Raw genomic sequence first — 6,678 nt, forward strand, 5'->3', positions numbered from 1 at the left:
TCTCACTCCTGGAAGCCTCTAGAATGTAAGGCACTTGGGCACAGGGGCTTTGGGCTGTTTTTGTCAGTTGTATTCCTAAGAAATAAACCTGTTCCTGGTACATAATAGGGAGTCCTCAAGCACAGCTTGTCATCAGAGCAGCCCCTTGTGTCCCAGAAGTAAGCCTGACTTAGTGTCCCTCTGGGACCAGTCATTGGCTGGGAATAGCCCATGGGATGCAGGGCTTCTGCACAAATGTTTTAGAGATTTCAGAGCACAGGAGTGGGTGTCCTTGTGGCTGACTTGGGGAATATGACCTAAACATTACACCTACGGTATCTGGGCCACTAGAAATCAAACTCTTCTCTGTTTGGTTGGTCTGCATGTCTATTCACAGCTGCAGCAGAGAAAGGGGAAACCAGAAGACACCCAAATCTTTCAGAATTCCCCACATATTCCTCCTGCTCCCATGGTTGCGTGGGTGACTCAGTTGGTTAAGTATCTGCCTTCGGCTCAGGTCATGATCCCAGAGCCCTGGGGATCAATGGAGCCCTTCTCCCTCTCCTGCTCCCCCAGCTAATGCGCTCTCTCTCTCTCTGTCAAATAAATAAATAAAATCTTAAAAAATTATATTCCTGGGCACCTGGGTGGCTCAGTTGTTTGGGCGACTGCCTTCAGCTCAGGTCATGATCCTAGAATCCCAGGATCAAGTTCTACATCAGTCTCCCTGCTTGGCAGGGAGTCTGCCTCTCCCGCTGACCTCTCTCCTCTCATGCTCTCTCCCTCTTATTCTCTCTCTCTCAAATAAATAAATAAAATCTTTTGAAAAATATTCCTCCTGCCCCCATTGTGGGGACTCCCACATCATGCAGATGAGGGTCAATTACTCTTACCTCAAGAAGAGGTGTCTCCTCAATTATCATATGGTTTCACTTACTTGTGGAACATAAGGAATAACACGGAGGACATTAGAAGAAGGAAGGGAAAAGTGAATTGGGGGAAATTGGAGGCGGTGACGAACATGAGAAACTGTGGACTCTGAGAAACAAACTGAGGGTTCTGGAGGGGAGGGGGATGGGGGGTGGGTGAGACTGGTGGTGGGTATTAAGGAGGGCATATATTGGATGGGGCACTGGGTGTGGTGCATAAACAACGAATCTTGGAACACCAAAAAAATAAAATAAAATTTTAAATAAATAAATAAATAAATGAAAAAGAAGAGGGGACTCCTCTCATCTGCTGGTCTGGGTGTATGGAGTTCAAAGTACCCTGGAGACGGCTGTACTATATGGGACTGTGGAACTCTTGTCGCCACCCTCATAAGAACGTCTCCCTTATGGGAACCAGGACCTCCCACTTTACAGACTCCAGAATGGTGGTGACAGAAGGCGCAAAGCCCTCCAGTGGATGATCCCCCAGTGATGGAAATTTAGGAGCCACACCCCCTTGGTTCTGGACCCACTTACTCTTCCTATTAGGAACACAGAACCAGATAAAGGTCTCTGCTCCTTTGGAGTTATTATAGTCATTATGGCCTCTGCCTTTCCCAGGTTAACTGTCACCACTTGGCCTCTGACTCTTCAGGGCCACACCCTCCCCATGGACACTAGTGAGTCAACCTACTGTCGTCCCAGCCTGCAGGAGACACAGCACCCCCAAACTCCTTAGTGCTGCAAGCCCGTGCACAATCAATCAGCTTCCTGATGGCTTCTGTGACAGGTGCGCCTTCTGGGTCCTTTTGTGGGACGTAAGCCTGTGCTGGGTCTTTTGGCTTCACAAGATTCCTCTACTCCTTCATCCTCTTTATCCCCCACTCCACCATCTGCCAGGGCAACCAAATCATGTCTACCTCACTGAGAGTTGTACATGATTCTTTCTGGGCTATGAAGAGCATCCCCAGCTGTAAGTTTGCTCCATACCCTAGGGTCCTTGATAAACCCATGTCTTGAGAAAGTACCTCCAAGCCAATGAATTTTTGTTTATCCAGCCTGACATTCTCGCCTTGGTTCAACACCTCAAAATCCAGTCCAAGAAGTACTCCTTAGGCTCTCACAAGTACCAGCTGGCTAGTTCTTGCAAAGACACACATTGCCTCATAGAGGTAACACTTCTGCACCACCTTCCAGCATAGTGAAAAAGCTGGCCATTACTAGAGAAGGGGGAGCCCCTATGGATGCCTGGAAGGCCCAGAATAACTTTGTTCCAGTTTGCAGAATTTTGGGTGTTCCCTACCAGGGCCCTGACTTTCACACAGTAGGTTTGCCTTAGCTGGGTTTCTAAATATCTCTAGAGTTCTGGTCCTCACATCCTGTCCTTAGCTCCCACCCAGCTCTATCTGACCTTCCTCCACAGGAGAAAAGGCCTCTCTGGCAACTGTCCCTTGAGCCAGCCTGCTCTCACAGCTCCGGAGCGTACTTGCACTTTAATAAACTTTCCTACTTGCACTGCTGAAAACAAAAACAACAACAACTACAACAACAACAAAAAACCCACTTCTATAAGCCACTGCAGAGGTGGTCAAACTAGCAGTAAAGCTTTGTTAACAGCCCTCAGATTCCCAATATCTTTCTATGAGGCATCAGCACACTCAGCAGTAAGCTGCCACCTCCACTGATTCTGTGGGTAATCCTCCCCCATTATTTTCCACCTGCCTCTGTCATCCCACCTGCCCTCGCTTTCCCCCAGACCAGGACAGTTTCTCAGCTCACCTCCAGCAACACCTGCAGTAGTTCAGCCGCCCTTTGTGTCCCACCTTCCAGCCTGGTCGGTGGAGTCCTGGTCTGCAAGGCAGTGCATGAGCTTGTCCCCAACCCCCATCTTTCTGCCTGAATTCTTGGGCCATTCCTGATGCCACTTGTGTTTCAGTGTTTGTGCGGAGCAGACCCCAGTGCAGCATGATAATGCCTGGAATGTGTTAGGAGAAACCCTTGTGAGAACACATGGGGAAGGAGCCAGAAAGGCTGGGAGAACAGCAAATCTTGATGCGAGTCTGAATCCGAGGGAAGGAGAGAGAAGGAAGGTTGGCTGGAAGTGTCCTAGACCCAGTGCAGAGTCAGGCAAGTTCATCAGGGTGTCGGGGAGCCTGGAACCTCAGTCAGCCTGCAGAAGAGGAAGAGTCCTGCCTCAGTTTCCTTGCTGTTCTCAAGCACTGGCTGGAGGAATTCTACAGGAAGTGTCATCTCAGAGCGCACATGGCATCAGATTTGAGAGCACACAGCTGGGGCCGAGAATCAGTTAAATACCCTCAAGCTGAAGGTCAGGGATGTGTGTTCTCACAGCCAGCACCATAATCTAGTTGAGAGCAAACACTGATGATGAAAAAGAGAACAGGGAAGAATTGCCGGACCAGTTCCTGTAAGCAGACAAGAAGGGATGTGGTCTAGGGCAATAGCAGGGGGACTGGCTCTGGCTGGTACCAGCAAGCATGGGTCACCTGTGCTAAAGGCCTGGAAGGCACATCACACAGGGACAGATGCTAGGACATGAATAGATGGTAGGAGAAATCTGTACATTTGTCCTCTAATGTGTTCAATGTGCTTGGTGACGTAGAATCAAGATGATTAGCAGAAAGAAGAATAGGGAAGGAGGTTGGATGAACTGAGGGCCCGTCCACCTCCCAGCCTAGGGGTGCCAGGTCCGTAGGAGAAGAGACACCCCGTGGAACAGGACAGCACAGGGAGCTGGATCCTAGGGGGACCTGGTTTCTGTCAGAGGTGCGAGGTGAGAGGACCATCCCGAGAGGACTGTGGACATTTGCCGATCATGGGCTGAGCATTCCAGGGGGCACAGTGGAAGGTTCAGGAGTGGGGAGGGGGCATGAGAGGAGGCAGGATAGGGGTGTACAGAGCCTCATGGAGTGAGAGCACAGGATACCTGGGGGACCGGGAGTGACCAACAGAGATGAAGAAAGGGACATAATGACATTAGTCCTGGTGGACTGCAGGCAGATGGTGGTGGTGAGTGTGAGAGGTGATGGGGAGGAGCAGGGGTTGGGGCTCTCACTTAGGCTCTGTCATTTGGGGTGACTGGGTCTTAGTTCTACGTATGGACCTTTTCTCAACCCCCAATTATGGGAGACAAACCCTGGGGTAAGAGAGGTGTTAAACAAAGTCTGTGGGTTCACTCTTGACCCATGTGAGGCGGGAGTGCACTCACACAGGATGTCAGCTCTGTCTGTCACCTGCATTGAGAGAGAGACTTCTGTGACCCCAGCACAGGGACCCCTCTTATGCCTTCCCAGGGAGCATGAGGCCTAGGGGAGCTGGGATCTTAGTCCTATAACCCCAGTGTGTACGTCCACACTGTGGAATAGGATGTAGACCGTGAGGATCTGTTCCCGAAAAGAAATGATTTTGTTTTTCAAAAAACTGAATTTCAAAAAACTGAGAAGTAGGGAATAGAAGAAAATGCTTCTACTTTCCAGTTTTCCTCCTGTTACCATCAAGCGCCTAGAGAGAGGGGCTGCGGGGAGGCAACAGAAACCTCAGCGTAGGCCCGCACGTCCCTGAGCTCCCCTCTCCTTCAAATAGAAGACTTTTGGTGGATAAGTAAGAGAATTTTATCTTATTTTGACATTTTATATCAGGGAATTACACTTACTCCCTTCAGTATAACAATATGGTGTGGAAAAAAATGTTCTAAGAGGTGAGAACTAAAGTATTTAGGAATAAGGGTCATGAGGTCAGCAAGTCATTTTCAAAAATTTCTGCAAAAATTATAGAAATATAATTTATTACATATATAAGGAAAATATTAAATTGACTAAATTGAGGGTGCTAGGTACTATTCTTTCAAACTTTGGGTATTGTCGAAATTTTTCACAATAATTTGGAGAAACTTTAAAATAATGCATAACATGGGACATGTTCATAGCATCATGTTGAATGAAAATTGGGCTTCACGTGCCTATGTGTAAGAATGCACTGTCGGTATGTTTTATGTGTATGTATGTTACCAAACCCAAGTTCAGCTGCTCCTAGCCCGGAATTTGAGCTTTATTCAGGAGGCCGGCCACCTGAGGAGAAGGACTCTTGTCCAAAAGCCAACTCTGAGGATTCTGCCTGGCCCAGGGGTTTTCAAAGGGGGTTAGAGTGATTAATCAGCAAAGGGAGTGCAGTGGCCTGCAACATTTCTTGATCACGTGCGGACTCGATGGTGTCTTGGCTACAAAAGGTCTCAGTGCAAGGAGGTCATGGGGGGTGGGGGCTGGTTCTTGTCTCATGATGTACCCAGGGACTCTGTTCTCTCTGCAAGGGAGGTCAATAAAATCATCTGGGTGACCTAAGGAAAGGAAAACATTTGGCTAAAAGAACTGCTAGGCTAATCAGAAAGCCGAGGCAGCTTCTAACACACTTGCTGGCCTCTGTGGCCTGGGAAAGTTCTGGTCCTTCACTCCTCAAGCCCAGTGGTCTGCAAATCTCAAAGAAAGTAAATTAGTTCTTAAGAGATCTAGGACCTTAGGTCAGCACATAAGGTGTGTGTTAACCCTTGAGACTGGCTGGAGTTCCGTGTTGGGTGTGTGAAGGTGTGTTGGTATGTGACAGTGTGTGTCTGTGAGTGTGTCAGTCTGAACGTGCATTCACTAGTTCATTCACTCAACAAATGTTTTTAAATCAACAACCGGGCACGTTCAAGACAAGGGAAATACATCTGTGAACAATCAAAATCTCTATCCTTGTCTTCATAAAGCTTATATTCTCAAGAAGAGACAGACAATAAGCAGTTAAATATGCTTTAAAATGTGTGTCAGTCGGTTAAGCATCTGCCTTTGGCTCAGGTCATGAGATCAGGATCCTGGGATGGAGCCCTGTGTCCAGCTCCCCATTCAGTGAGGAGTCTGCTTGTCCCTCTCTCTCTGCCCCCACTCATGCTCACTCTCCCTCTCTCTCTCTATCTCTCAAATAAATAATATTTTTTTTTAAATGTGTGTCAGTGACCAAAGGCAGGGCAAGGCAGGGGTGAGAGGAGGTGGGAGGTTCCACAAGCGGTAGGTGGTACAGGGAGGGCCTCTCAAAGAGGACGGTGGAAGAGAAGGCCAGGGAAGGACGTGCTGCCTGGGAGACATGTTTCCTGGCCTGGAACAGCTCTGAAAGCTCTGAGGTGTGGACACACTGGGCATGCTGGAGGAACAAGGCAGCGGAGAGCCTGGATCTGGGCGCATCCCATAGACACAGCTGTGTAAACTGGGCATTAACCGGCAGAGGTCATGCAGATGAGAGGGATTTTTTTAATGTAAAATATCTTAAAGAGATACCATTCAATACATTCCAAAGGGCTTGCAGTAGGAAATTTTCCTCCCTCCCAAGATCCCAGGAACCAGGTTCCCTGCCAGAGCTGCACATTACCAACTCCTCATGTATCCTTCCTGAGAAAAATTTATACAAATGTTATTGTTGACATCAAGGAGGGGTACTGCAGGGGCGCCTGGGTGGCTCAGTCAGTTGAGCATCCAGCTCTTGACCTGGGCTTAGGTCTTAATCTCAGGATCGTGAGTTCAAACCCTGTGCTGGGCTCCACGTTGGGCATGGATCCTACTTAAAAAAAAAAGAAGAAGAAGGGGCATCCAGCTGGCTCATTTGATAGAGCATATGACTCTTGATCTTGGGTTTGTGAGTTTGAGCCCCATGGTAGGTGTAGAGATTACTTAAAAATAAAAGAAGAAGAAGAAGAAGAGGAGGAGGAGGAGGAGGAGGAGGAGGA

Source organism: Lontra canadensis, unplaced genomic scaffold, assembly GCF_010015895.1.
Source record: "Lontra canadensis isolate GAN:19392208 unplaced genomic scaffold, GSC_riverotter_1.0 scaffold186, whole genome shotgun sequence".
Lineage (NCBI taxonomy): Eukaryota > Metazoa > Chordata > Mammalia > Carnivora > Mustelidae > Lontra > Lontra canadensis.